The following is a 15,665-nucleotide window of genomic DNA, read 5'->3' as shown; positions in this document are numbered from 1 at the left end:
TGAATGCTCATTCATTTTCTCAGGAGAAGGCAAATGTGAGCTGTGAAGCATTATTTGTACGTATTCTTGAGAAGGAGACAAATATGCTGATCATTCCTGAACTAATCTAAAAAGCATTAAAAATTCACTCCACACACTTCATTTTAATTATCTAAGTCAACAATGAGTTCTTTCAAGTGTGTTTTGTAATAAGTTTCTACTTATGTGATATGAAAAGGGAAATTAAAGCTAAATATTTTATAATTTGTAATGATAAGGGAATATTTTAACGTTAATTCAACGTGTTTCAGAAATAACTCGTAGAAATCATGCTAAGAATATAAAATTATATGTAAACAATAGTGGTCAAATACTATGAAAACACTTTAATCTTACTTTTCCTCACATTCAGTGGTGAAGCTTGTGCTACACATGGTCTAAGTATCTTATTCATAGTTATGCCATCCATTTTTTAATAAAGAGTTTTCCATAAAGATTAGAAATTAATCTATCCTGACTTTCACCCAATAAGCTTAACTGCTGGAGGCAGCAGAAAATCACCTATCTAGGCCTAATAAAGAAATTTTTTTCCATTTAAATATACATCACATTTAATAAGCTTGCATGATAATTTCAACAGTGTTCCTGAGCTTTTTAAATTACCTTCCCGCTGTGTCCTGGAGACAACTCCGTTCAAGTTTTCATTTTCAGCAACTGATTTTATTAATATAATTTTTTACACTGCAAAAAAGTTCAAAAATTTAAAGTTTCAGGAGTTCTAAAAGCACTTGAGCTATTTTTTCTTTCCCAGTAAAACCTAACAGGACTTTGTCCCCACTAGAGAAGGTTGCCTGGGTGTGCACTATAAAAGTGTAATGTAGATACCAAGTTTTACATATCTGTAGTAGAAGAGATGTTATTTTTTATGGTACAGCATATATAATTTCCTCCCATTTAAATAAACTCCTTTGGCAATCTGGATACTATAACTGCAGCTAATCTAGGCTTCTCCAACAGCATCACAGCATGTCAGTTATGTGCAATTTTTTACGTTCTTAGCCAACCACAGCTATGCCAATAAACCATCAAGCTAGGGACAGTTTTTCTACAGTGGCAACACAGAAGTATTACGTGGGCTATGCCAGTATTCAGTGGCACCTGTTCTTCAAGCCCAAGATGGAAATCAAAGGGACTTGGAAGTGTCTAGAAAACATTGATTTTGAAGCCTTTGGATTTCAGCTGCCAGGTTTTGTGAACACATTTCCTCTGGTAAACAAAAATCAGGTTCCTGTGTGGAAAAAGTGGCAAAAGTGCATCCCTCATTAACTGCTGTGCCTTCTCTTTGTCCTTCACACCACCAAGTAACACTCAATAGGAAAATTACATAGAGCTTTTTGTGAGATTTGGTACAATCAAAAATAAATCAATATGATAGATCATCACTGAACAAGTGACAACTGTTTGGCAAAAGAAATCCAAGCCCAAGAAAGAAAGATGCCTCTACTGTCAGAATACTAGAGTAACAAACAGTTATGACATGTAGCCATGTGCATAGCCCACTTTACCTATTTTAATGTAGATTTATAGAAAATAGAGGTGCAAAGCACCTCACATGATCATCTGTTCTTCCTTGTCCCAAGTGAAAACATACCTGGCACCTCTTAAAAGTTGCCAGAAACAGAGAATCTACAACAGCAATAGGTAATCCATACCACCACTGGACCATCTTCACAGAAAAATAATCTCTCAATCTAAATTTCTCCTGCTGTATTATTTCTTTTCCTTCTCTCCATGCACCACACGCTTATATCTGAGAATGAAATGTATAAAAGGTCATCTCACAATACCACAATAATTCATGAGTTTTACTGGTTTGTCATATTTATGTGAATAAATTCAAAGCAATACTTTAATATTAATTACACAAACTCTACAAAACTATTGCATTGAATTTCTTCTCATGTATATCTTCAAAATTATTTCCATAGCAATTTCTGAAGATTCTGCTCTTGTACAAAGTGGGACTTGGCCCATCCTAATAAGGGAGATTCAAAAGAGGGAGATTCATCTCACCCAAACTGAGACATGTGTCTGAAGTAGATTTTTATTACAGTCTGTTACCAGACTAGAATGTTAAAAATTATTCAGCTATTGATAATTATGTTTTTTGACAGTGACATGAAACAAGACAATGTGTCAAGTGTATCAGGCTACGTTAAGCAGAAGAGGAATGATTTTGGAAAAAACTCTCAAGGAGAAAACAGTTCCTACTCCAATTTGCCCTTGCTTCTGGCTCCCAACAATATTATAGAGACTCATAAAGGCAGTACAACTACTTAAAGTTTTTTTGTGCGTTACATGTGGACATCATTCATTTCTTGCATGTTCTTGGACCACACTAATTACTCTCTCTCATGATGACGTGGCTGATGATATCTTGTTTCCTATTTTCTCCTCAGTTGATCTATTTGGTTTTGCTACAAAATGCATTAGTGATTCCAGTAAATAACTTTTTTGGCAGTCTCAGTGGTAACTGAAAAATCACATAGTTGAAATCACTCTAACTGTATAAAGGTTTGATCCTGGCACTCTTCTTCATGTTATGAGCTGCATTATCCCAGGAGGTGCTCTACCAGAAGGCAATAGGTATTTTAGGGGGTTGAGTCTTTCTTAGAGAGACAAGAGTGGCAGGAAAGTGCTACTGAATAGTCAAGAAGAAACTGACACAATCTAAACTTCATGCAGCCCTGACTATTTGGGATAATTCAGATACAATTACTGCAAAATGAGCAACCATTTCTACCAAAGGCAAAACTTATCCATTCTCCAATCCTTGTTTCATTTAAAATCTTTTTTTATTGCAAGGTTTATCCAGAAAACCTTACTGATGTGCTGCCTCACAGATATCTGACTTTCACATCTTCTTACAACAGGCCACAATACATAAAATAAAACCACTGGAACTAAATGCTATATCCTCACTGTTACTCAGAATGTTTCACCACTAATCTCATGACAGTGTTAATTGCTTTCTGAAAACAATCCTACCATCATCTCATTGAACTTATTTCTGATGCATTAAGTACTCTAGAAATAGCTTCTGACTTCTAGTAGGACGGCTGCCATCAACACTATTGTGTATCTCATAATTTATGAATGCAGTTGCATTAAAAAAAAATCCATCATGTAGCTTCTGATAATGCTACACCCATTCTAATGTATCTTTTCCAAACTGAGAGCCTCAGCTTACTTGTGTAGAAAAGTAATCAGTGGACAGATAGAAAGATCCAAAGGGAAAATATAGCAGAAACTACAGAGAAAATTTTTCCCCTTTTGTCCTGGTTTTGGCTGGGATAGATTTCATTTTCTTCACAGCAGCTACCCTGGAGCCATGGTTTGGATTTGTGCTGGAAACAGTGCTGACAGCACAGGGATGTTTGTGCTGCTGCTGAGCAGGGCTCACACAGGCCTTTTCTGCTCCTCATCCACCCCATCAGAGGAGGCTGTGGGGCACAAGCAGTTGGGAGGAGATAACAGCAGGAACAGCTGACCCCAGCTGACCTCAGGGATACCTCACATACTCCATATGGGTCACATCCAGCAATAAAACAGAGGGAAGAAAGGAGGGGGGAAAAATTTAGAATGATGATGTTTGTCTTCCCAAGTCCCCGTTACCTGTGCTGGAGCCCTGCTGTCCTGGGGATGGCTGAATACCTGTCTGCCCGTGGCAAGTGAGGAACAAATTCCTTGTTTTGCTTGTTTGCGTGGCTTTTACTCCAGCTATTAAACTGTCTTTATCTCAACCCACAAGTTGTGTCACACTGTTAGTCTTCTAATTTTCTGATTCTCTCCCCTGTCCCTATGGCAGAAGTTGTCACTTGGGGTCTGAGCAAGACACTGTCTTAGATCTTTCATCACAGTTTTCTTTTTCCTTGCTTTATTTTTCATCTGATGAAGAATATTTTCTTCCCGATCCAAATCCAATCTGTATATATAAAAACCTCACCCTTTATCGATTTTGCTGTCGTTCAAAATGGTATTTTTCCAGTGCAAAAATCTAATCAATACAGCCTGATGAATCTGGACTGGTAATGGTAAACATTTTCAGAGCTATTTCATTTCAGGCAGCCAAACTCTGGAAATTGATACCACTGAAAAGGATTACTCAGTTGCTATTGGGGTATATCTTTGTTTACCCAGCCATAGTACCGGTGTAAAGCTGAATATAATTACGTGGTGCTTGCCACACAAAGGACCTCAGCTGCAGAACCTGTATCTTACTTAGAGATGTTACAGGTTGGTGAGTCAGCAAAGGCCTTTGTGGGAAACATTTAAAACAAATGAGCAGAAGCGTAACCTAATTTCAAGGAAGATTAAATTAGTACAAGGGTAAGGAGAACCACACACTATTCTGACCAGGACATTTTTAAAATACGTGTTTCCCAAATAAATGTGGAGTTTCCTTGTCAAATTTGGTCCCGTTTCTATACTTTGTCTCCACGGTTTGATTTCAAGTTGTACACATTGTAAAGCAGTGAGATTATAGTCGCCACTAGAGAACCATGCTCTGACTTACAAGCTCTGAAATCCTCTGCAATACACCAAGAATCACAGAAGGAAATGCTGTGAAATGTCTACCTTGTTCGATATTTTATTTGATGGGGAGACTAGTAAGAAAACAGTCCAGAACAGTCTATCACGAGCAGTAATGAGTGAGATGAAAGCTACGCCTTTGTGTTCACTCATAGAGGGAAAAATGCAATCCACAGTTCCTTTGGCTGAAAAGCCAGTTGTGTAGGACAAATGGGAAAGCTATTGATTGACAGACCAGGAGAATCAGGAAAGGCATGAGGCTTATGATAACAATGAGGAATACGGAGAGCAACCAAATGGCTTTGTGGGGACAAAGGAAATAGAAGAGATAGCTCAGCAGGTACATCTAACAAAGCTGTCTCACAACAACAGTCTGAACTGATGCAACATCAAAACAAAATTCAAATTTTGTGACACTTATTTTCAGCAAAGGTACACCAGATTGTCTAAATATTTAGTGATACACACCAGTACTATTATTAACACTGACTAGGGCTCTGCTAGAGCATAAAGGTTTTCACAATTATTTAATTACCACATTTGATTGGTAATATTCAGTAAAGAAGTAATGATTTATTTAAGCCCTATTTGCAAAGTGCAGTAGGCTCCATCTTTAATTCATTGGATTACAGGATAACCTTTGAATATGGGTCTACTCACATTTGCTCTGGTAAGTGCTTACCTCACCCAGCTCACGTGCTTTACATGTTAGATATACCCACTGAACCTGCTGACCTCAGTAATGAAGATGTATTTTACTTATTACATCTCTGAAGGGCTCAAAATGCTGAAAAGTTGGGCACTGGCACTGCTTCTAAACATGTTACAGGAACATCTAGTCAGATCCACCTGTGTACATGCAGTGGCAGCTCAAAACTGGCAGGGATGCCACAGTTGCCTGAACTGGACATAGATGTGGTACTCCGAGTGAAAGCGGACAATGACTTGCAGAATCTGCATCAACATACTAGGACTGGACATCCTTTCATTTAATTTTTTTTTCCAGTGAAAAGAGACTACACAAACAGATAGAAACAGTGGATCAACTAAAATGAGCCTTAGGAACTTTGTGTTCCCATCAATGAATCTGTGTGGCAGTAAAGACTAATACAATAAATTACAAGTTTTTACCACCTTCTAGGCAACATCTCAGATTCACAATCAAAAGCAAATTCAGCTGAAGAAGGTGGCCTTGCCTTCTCTCTTTTTAGCAAAAAATAAACAGTGACAAACTCAACAATCAGGCATAACAAGCTCTTTCAGAAAAGCGAGGAGTGTGGCCTCAATTAGCAAAAGTCGTACATTCTCAGTGACTGCAACACCGCTTACACAGGTAAGGAGCAAATGATTCTGTGTTCGGTGCTGCATTTGTGAAGATGAGTACAAAGAGATGAAGTAGCTCCCAGTAAACAAACCATAACTTCCCCTGTGTCAGCAGCACAAACAGAAATAGCAACATGCATCTGGCAGCTGCTGTTCTCTCTTGTTGCTGCTAAAGCAAAGATGCAGCTCATGACTTGCATTTTCCCTGCACTGGGGCGAAGCAGCACCTGGGGCACACGACTCTGGCTTTTAGGAGAGAACTGCTATCACACTCCTCAATGTTCACAGTAGATTATTATTATAGATTATTACTAGATCATATAATTTTAAGATATTATCATCATTATTAACATTATTAAGATTATTCTTAGATGATGATTATTATTCTTATTATTTAGATTATGATTATTTGGGTGCTCCCTTCTATGCTGCCTACATTTTTCAACTAGCTCATCACTTCTCCCTGGTCCTTCCTTACCCATACAAATGCTGCTCTGCTGAAGCAGTTCTATTATCCCCAGGACATGCTGCCCAGTCACAAACTGCTCAACGATACCCGTCTACTTCTTCCTCTATAGAGCTGACAAAGGCACTGCCAGGCTGGTCACTTTTCAAGGCATTTCTGTGATGAGTGCATGTGTGATCAGAGTAGCAGCTGAAAATACAAATGTACCTCACATTTGGCACTCTGCTGCCTATCAGAAAACTAGTTTGGATCACAAGGGGACTGATAATACTTTAATAATATGATTATAAAACAGGCAAGGCTTCCTAAACTGAAGAGTGGGACGCCCAAATGTGCATTGCAGCTACAATAAACTTTTTACTCTATTGCCATAATTACTATAAATTCATTTTATTGGAGAAGTATTACTTGAGTCTAAATATTTAAGCAAAAATCCTTAAAGAGGACACAGACCAGGAATTTCTTAGATGTCTACACAAATTACCCTTGCAACAATCTGCAAAATCAAAAAGCTGAAAAACGCAGTATGTGGGAGAAAGGAAAGTTTCAGTGATTTTGATTTTTATCAATAGCGATTTCCTATTTTCAGAGGTAAGTTAAACTTCACAGACTCTGCTGCATAAGCACATTGAAATGACAGCTATTTTTGTAGAACTATTACCATGACAAAAAAAAATATAAATATCTGCTTTTCAGAGGCTGATGCAACACATTTTGCACAACAGATGTTCTGAAATTCACTGAAGGACACAACCTCTACTTGTTCTAGTGGTTTTTTGTACTCTTGCTCTAGCAATTCCTATTTGTGCTTTTCCAGCTATGAGGAAGGGATGCTCTCTCCTACCATGAGAGCCCTTCTTTAAATGCTAGTGCAATGGATAACTTGCCAGAGTGTCATCACTGGACTTGGCCTGGCAAATTAAAATATTGGAGATTTTGTATGTCATCACTCTTCTATTGTACATCTAGGCTGTTTCTTCCCCTCCATTGCAGCAGCCACACCAGCAGCTGTTCCCACAATTTCTCTACTTCAGAGGCCTCTTTATTAAAGGGCTGTTGTGAAGTACGACACTTTCATTTTTAGAATTTCCATCTAGATATTTTCTCAGATTTAGAGTAATCACAAAAGTCCTTTCCACACTATATCCTGTCAGATGTTTTACTATGGTTCTCTATCACTGTCTAGTAGTTTGACTACATGTAGGCAATAAGTTGAGATACAAAAGGGATGCAGGTACCTAACTACAACTTTAAATGGCAAAATAAAAAATTTAGACCCTTAAACCCTTTGCTCAGCTTACCTAATTTGAAGGTGCTTGAACCACTCTGGCATTGGAATTCCTAGTAAAAATGGCACTTACTTGCCAGGCTTTGCTACTAGATCATCACCCAACTGAAGTCATAACAACTTTACGTTAAGTTCTCTAGTTTCACAATCTGCATGATCGTAGAGGTGTTGCCTAAGGACCTTAATGAGTATTAGTCTCCAAAAAGATCTAGCACAAAACACATTGAGGTGGAACAGTTCCTGGACACAGACACCACACAGAGATGCAATGTCATGCACAGAGAAAGGAATATCTGCATTAGCTACCCAGAACATAGAATAAACAGGATAATACTGCTGTTGACAGAACAATTTGGGTATCTTGCTCCTATATGAAAAGAGCTGCTGGGATAGAAGCAGCTGAAATTGCCTATGGATTCCACCCAGTGGAGTAAGTAACATTTTTTTGTGGATTTGACCAGGGTTTACAAAAGCTGAACTGAGTAAATGATGTTTCCATTCGAATGAAGTCTATTTCCAGTAATTGCTGAATGAGGTGCAGATAGTAGTAGATTATGAATCTTAATTTTCAGGAAGAAAAAGAGAAGGAAAGAACCAGTTATTTTTGGCATATCTGCAAAATAAGCAGTAATAAGTTGAAAAATATCCCAAGTTTCCTCATTGTGTATCCTTGACTTATCCTATTTCTTAAATCAATACATGACTACATCAGATATTTCTAGTTCCCTCTGGACTGATTTCAACATGCAGGAGAATTAATTTTTATTGGAGTGCTTCTTCACTGCCTTAAATTTCTCACCTTTTAAGTTCTCCAGCAACACATATTAAGTGTTCCAATCTTTAACTACCAAGTTTTTAATAGAAATCTTGCTCACCAGTATATTTTTGCAAACTCTTGCAACTCTACAGGAGATACAAATCAAACTAGTCACACATCTTTTTTTTTCCTTTCAGTGAAATACATAGTAGTAAGAAGAGTCTTTCTACAATGTCAGATAATGTACAGCAGGGGAAACTTCAATCATCCATTTAATTAGCAGAGCAGTAATAGTCAAAGCTCTCCACAAATTAAAGAGGACAGTTAGATGAAATTAAGTAAGTCCATCATTTCTTCAGAACAAAACAATGAAGGATGGTTATGCTGTAATTAAAAACTTCTTGAGATTTGTCCAAAACAGGGAGTAGAGTAGAAGTACCAATAGGGAACACAGGAGTCTATAGGAAATGTATGACAGATTACACCACATATTAAGGAAATTTCAAGGCTATTTTCACTGCTGTAACTTGTTTGTACTGAATCTCCTTGTCCTTGGCAAATTAGAATGACTGACATCCATACATTGCAATTTCCTAAACCTGAAGAGTTTTTTGATTGCGATGAAATGGTTTTACCTAATTATTTTTTCAAGTTGCAGTTTTTGATGTTTAATTTTGAAACCAATTTGAGATGTCTTGAACTATATTAATATACTTACTGTCTAATGCCTTCATTTCTTTTTGAAGCACTTTAAAAAATGCATACTTCTAATGATTTTTAAATTACTCTACTCTGCACATATCAATTTACAACAATTACAACATTTTGCATTTTTCAAAGCACTCCAGTTTTAAAGAGGTTTTATGCTTTGCAAGATACTGAAGGAAGTGGCTGCTGATCCATTTTTACCCTTTGTAAAATTACCACCAATCTTGCTAGAGAGAGCTTAACCAAAAATAGATATGCTAAATATATACCATCTCCATATAATCATTTTAGGATGAATGTTTTTGTGACTAAGAACTGTCAGTATTCTTTCTCCAATCATAATTAGGTTGCTTCAGTGGTATAAATGTATTCAGTGGAATTATGACAAATGTCCTGGAGTAAGGAGGACAGAAAGTGGCCTACTTTGGCTGAACAGAGTCTCAAGAAATGAATACAGGACAGGATGTCAGAGGCATCAGCTCTGTCACAGATTTCATTACTTTTCAGTTTATAGTATTTTAGGTAGAGTGCTGCTATTAATTAGCGACTCGGGGATGGATTCTCACCTGGAACACACTGGGATTACACTGGTGGCATCGTTGCAATTACATTAATTTATGCTAACTAAGGCTCTGCACCACTGAACAACTCTGTCACCCATTTTCTCTTTATATTTTACTCCTTTAATCTCAAGGCTGCATGTTAAAAGTGTCAATCTGAGAAGAGATGATGAGGTTTTTTGTTCAGTTTGTTGATGCTGCACCTTCAATTAGTCAGAGCTTCCCTTCTACCTGACACGAGTAGTCATTACTCACAAGTTTGGTTTTGTCTTTCTGAAAAGCATTGCATATATGCCTGAAAGGGAGATGACTCATTAACATCAAGGGATTTTGGATGACAGCCTATAAATAAAGCAACAAAGATCCACAGGCAATAAGTAGAAAGTTGACTACACTGATGTCCTGGTAATGTTAAAATAGTTTACATCCCACTGTATTATTTTGTCATGTATTTGGTAAAGCACCTCCACACTGTACAGGTCAATGGTGCCATATGTTGGAGGTCTGCATAATAATGTATTTTCACATAAATTCCTAACTGGATTCATATTGGTGTACAGATACTGAGACTGAATTGTCCCAAGGATGGCCTCTTCCAGCACAGGTGGTTTTCACAAAAAAGTATTTCCTAATCAGTCTCAACTTAGAACAAAGAATGAAATTCCTATTCTCTGTTCACATCTTTAAGAGGAGGGGAGAGACCAAAGGAGAAACAGAACTCAATCTCTTATGAATCTCTTTTGGGCCTGTCTGCTGTCAGATGGGTAAATTGGACATGGCCAAAACTCTACGGGCATTTTTGTGTGATTTGAGAAAAGATGACAGAACTAGGGAAAAACTAAAACTAAATGAACAGAGTGATAAAGAACATAGTAAAGAATTAATTCAAACACAGCATACTCATGTATATTTTGAGTATTACCATAGGCTTTTAAGTTTCAGTGCTTTACATCAGAGAAATCTTTTCCCCAAACTATTGATGAAACCACTTTTTTTGACAGCATGAGCTGGAGCCATTACAGTGTTTGAAGATGATGTGCTGAAGGGTAGGTGTGACTCTTGAGGTCAATGTCTTAGTCAATGTGGAAGGGTAACAGTGCTGTGTTGCTATGTCTTGGAAACACTTTGGGTGTCAAAATGGTGAAAATGTCTGGAGGTATCTGTGGACCTCTGCCTGACATCAACTTAGCTTGGCTCAAATAGCTGTGCCTCTCATCCTTTTAGGCAAAAGCAGACACAACTCTTCTCATTCTTTGTACAGTCCAAAGTGAAGCAATATGTCCTCAGGCCAGCAGGAATGAAAGATTTGGATACTTGGATAATGACAGCAGAATTTATTCTTGCAACTGGAATTATAAGAGCTATGTCCAAAGTACAGCATTTGGAAGAACTCAGGTGGAATAAATCTGTTCTGCTTCTCTACAAATTTGTGACATTGGTATAGTCTTGAAGCCATAGCTTGTTTTTCACCTTCAGTGTTCAAGCCAGTTGGCAAAACAGGCTAATCCATCTCTCTCATGGTAAATACAAGTCAACATAAAATCATATAGACAAATAAATCACTTTGATCTTGTCCATAAAAGAAACTTAGGTATAGACAGGATTTTTTTTTCTCCTGTTGTCACTTATAGCTGTAGAAAGGACACCTATCAGTGTTGTTTAGATTGGTGTAGCTAAAGATCTCTCAAAATTTTCAGAGTGAAATTCAGTTGATGCTGCCTAAAAGAGGCAAATGAATCAGAAGCACACTATCTTTCCCTTTTTATGTTATCAAATAGGAAGAGCCTTTCCAAATAGGTGCAAAAGTGGCAATGCAAAGCCTGAATGAAAATCATGTCATTTTTGGGATAGGCAAATTGAAATCTGAGCTAACAAAAGGAAATGACTTTTCATGGAAGTTCAGTATTGTAGGGTAGGAAAGAGGTCAAATATGTCTGCAATAGATATCCAGCTAAGAATATTGAAAAGATGGATCTTAACAGAACTGAATAAAAAGCCAACACTAGATTGTGTCTGGATTAGCAATTCTAAATGTCTGAACAACTTTCAAGCCACACTGAGCTACTCTTATTGAGAACCAACTCAAATACAATGAAAATGTATCATGACAACTATTTTGGAGTTTTGTAAGAGAATTTTTTTGGACAATAAGGGATGGCAACTGCCAACAAGAACTTTGGATCTGGAAGTATCAGGAGGTGATGCAGTGAGATGGGTTTTTGGCAGACTACAAGTCAGAGCAAGTACTGTTCTGGACATCTATGTTGAGTAGCCAAAACTGGCTTGGACAGTGTGGAACTCTATCAGTGTTGTGGTCGCTTTTTTATCTTGGAGCGACTTCAGGAATCAAAGCAATGTAAAGAAAGTGAGAATTTCTATTCTACACTGGAGAAGGATTCTGGCCTCAGGCCTTTGATGGTGACAGTAGATCATGAAGCACTTCAGAGTTACTCTTTTGCCTAGAAGCTGGTGTAATACCCACATCAGGAGAGGATGTCAATGATTTTGGCAGCAAGCATCTGTTCCCCCTGGCTCGTAGGTGTTAGCTATGCTTTGTAGCAATGTTAAGAAGGTGCCCAATTGCAGACTAATACTCATACATAAAAGATGCTCAAGCTGATTGGTCATGCAGGACAGTTTAACTAGAGCAGTAGGTCAGATGGACTCTGAACTAGTTATATGGTAGCTAATTCAGTGCCCCACAGCTTCTCACAGCCATAGCAAATGAAACATCTCTAACATCAGAATTATTTTTAGATAGAAGAGTAAAACTCAACTCTGAACACAAACTAGGGCTGACCTACTTATACTAGTATAGATGTTGTCTGTTGAATTATTCTACTTTGCCAGATAAATTAATTCTTAAGAACATACATAAGGCCTAAAGAAAAAGGAAGAGCTTCTCAGAAAAAGAATTGTAAAAGTTCAGTGGACAGTCTGACACATTTAGCTACTGAGGCAAAAAAGAGGACAATGTCAGAATTCATATTCCTATATAGAAGCCTCCAAGATGGACTCTGTAATTCTTAGGTAGATCACATCTATGGCCTCCTCATTTTGACAGTGCCTTCAGAAACCATGGCCCATGTGAATGAAGACAGAAGTAAATTCAATTCAATCTGTTTCTCTGCATGTGCTTCCTCAAATATTTACATGTAACTATATACACATTTCACCTTTTTTTTAAACTAGCCACTTCTCACTAACCAATTAATGCAATCATGTCACATTTCAGTGTCTGTTGTACCTAAATACTCTTAATATGCGATTCCATGTAGAATCTAATCTGAATAGTCTGGTAGATTAGAAAAAGACGTCACCTACAGTATAGCAACTGTACAGAAAAGCCGGTATATACAAGAGTAAGTAACTGTTTGAATCATCAGGTCACACATTATTAGCAAAATGACATTTCTTTAAGTGTGAAAAATGAAATCTGTTTCATGAGAAACACAGGAAAGATGAGTTAGTTAACCTTCAGGTATCTTTTGTCTTTCTTTGACCTTTGAACTTAAGCTTCGAATTTCAGTGTTCCCTTGATGTAATTTTTTTATGAAGCGATAGAAAAAGAAAAATATATACTTTATATGGTCAGACATACTTCCCAAAATCCAAGTAATACTCTTTTTTTTTGGGCATTATTCTTCTTATGGACGTGAAGATAGTGAAAGACAAAAAGAAAGGGGCGATGATGGAGAGAAGCACATGCATGTAGCATTATGAGAAGCAAAACAGAACACCATGGTCTTTTCCAGCCTCATAAATCCATCAGTGATTCCAGATCAAGCTGGGCCTCCAAACATCAGCTTCAGGATATGCTTGGGCCTCATGGTCACTCTGTTCCTCCACTGCTCACACTGTTTTGTCTTTCCCCAGTAAAAATTGCTTGTAAGATGCAATTTCTTATTGTTTGAAGATCTGGATGGTTAGGTATGGGAAGATATCATACAGATGGCTCATCTCTCTTCAAGTGGGCCACAGTATTCGAGATAATGTACTCAAGAACATTCTGGCACCTTTGCAATTTCTGATTTTTAAAATGTAGCAAGATATATGAAATTCAATTTAGGAAAAAAGTAAAATGGAAAAGGATTTATCCTCTCATTTGGAAAGTATTTGGCATTTGCTGAGAAATGCAGAAATTATCAGGACAGGAGTCTATATTCTTCAAGGTGATATAGAACAGCAAATTTTCACAGTACTCATAATGATGTGGTACAGAGCTGGTGGGAAAGTGCAAAGGTTTGAGGCAGGCTGAGAGACTGCTCATCTATCAGTTGCAAAGCTTTCCTTGTTGTCTGATTCCAAACGAGCAGTCTGTGGTTTACCCTTTCATCCCCTTCATTGTACAGAACCTCATGATGTTTCCCATTCGCGTATGACAGCTTGTTTGTTCTGACCTTGTTGACTTACTCATCTGACGTTTTCCTTCCTCACTGAAATCAAGCTCTACTTCCACCATACACAGCAATCACTGATCCTAGGAAGAAAGTCTAAAGCGCAAATGAACATCTCTACTTCAGTCTAACAGCGACTGTATTGCCATAACAACCTTGAATCTAGTTTTAACACCTATGAAGAAAGAGATAGTTGAAAGGAGAAATCTGAAGTATCTAGCTATAAAGAGAGGTGCCTGTTGGTGGTTGTAAAAGCATCCTTTGATAACTCAGAAGACAGTGGGGATGAAGAGAGAAGGTATTTTCCCTACTGGCTGATCGAGGTAAGGAAAAAAGTTACCTTTCTTCTAAAAATTAAAACAGCTTTGGAGTTGAGACAAACATGAAAACTATGATCCTAGCACACAAGATGAAAGCCTTGTCATTGCAGTTGTCTATTAGGTCTTTATTCCCTGACTTAGTATCTTAATCGCCCCATGCACCTGACACAACAGAGACACTGAAGATGAATATCTCTTTTTGAGCTACAATAACATATTAGTTTGCTTATTTTTTGCATTAAAAATTAGTACACAGTTAGCACCTTTCTTAATTATTTGCTTCATTAACAGAAGTACTACTGTATTATTAACCTTCAGGGAATATTTTCAACACAAAACACGTGATAAAAATGTAAGAATAAATGGGCAATTATTGACAGTATCAGACTGAAATTACATGTATTAATTTCAGAGTATAGAATGAATGCAGAGTCTTAGTAACAAACACCTAAAATTATTAGCATGTCAGTATTTTGTTGATTAAAAAGTTACCATGGAGGAGGACATTTCAGAAGTCCAACTTAAAGACCATAACCATACACTTTAAAGATCTGAATGGAAATTTATACTGTTTCAATGTGTTCTCATAGAATCACAGAATGGTGTTCTTTGAATAATGATTTCTGAGAAAGACTGGTGACTTGGACCACTGGTTGTATTCCACAGTATTCAGCAAATCTGTCACTTGCATCTATTCTGTACTGAGCTGTGCTACTTATCATGTAAGATTCTGGTTTTGCGAGCTTTACAGGGGGAAAAATAGTAGTACCTACATTGCTAATGATATGCTCCATTGCTGAGTAAAATGTCCAGAGTGCATTCATTTCAAGAAAATGAAATGTAAATGTACAAAGTACATAGGAAATCCATTTCAACTCTTAATCATATTCAGTGGGATAAAACCTTGATGGTCCTCTAAAAAAGAAACGAGTTTTTATCCCAGCATGAGAGAATTGATGGTCATTTTTGTTTAAAAATGTTTTGACAGAGCCTTCTTACTCATCAGTCTCTGCACTCAGAGCCTTAGTTTTTCTTTATATCCTCCCAGTCTGTCTCAGAGTTGTGGATTGCTTCATGGCATGAGTCTGATAAGTGCTCAACATTGCTGGCGAGGGTCATGCTTCACTCCAATCCATGCCAGGAGGCACTTGCATGACTACTTTTCTTGCTGTCACACTATCAGGCAGTCAACATTCTTGTCACAGTGAAAAAGCCTTTCTATCCTTGTCAACAGAAAGCCAGTTGCTGACAAGCCCATTAAACATCATGCCATA

General features: G+C 37.5%; 1 protein-coding gene across 2 annotated transcripts in view; it reads right to left on the bottom strand.

Moving 5' to 3' along the window:
* Window positions 1-15,665, bottom strand: part of TENM1 (teneurin transmembrane protein 1) — a 227,882-nt gene that overhangs the window by 100,409 nt on the left and 111,808 nt on the right. The window lies entirely within an intron of this gene.

Source organism: Colius striatus, chromosome 13, assembly GCF_028858725.1.
Source record: "Colius striatus isolate bColStr4 chromosome 13, bColStr4.1.hap1, whole genome shotgun sequence".
NCBI lineage: Eukaryota > Metazoa > Chordata > Aves > Coliiformes > Coliidae > Colius > Colius striatus.
This window is presented reverse-complemented; position numbering and strand designations above follow the sequence as displayed.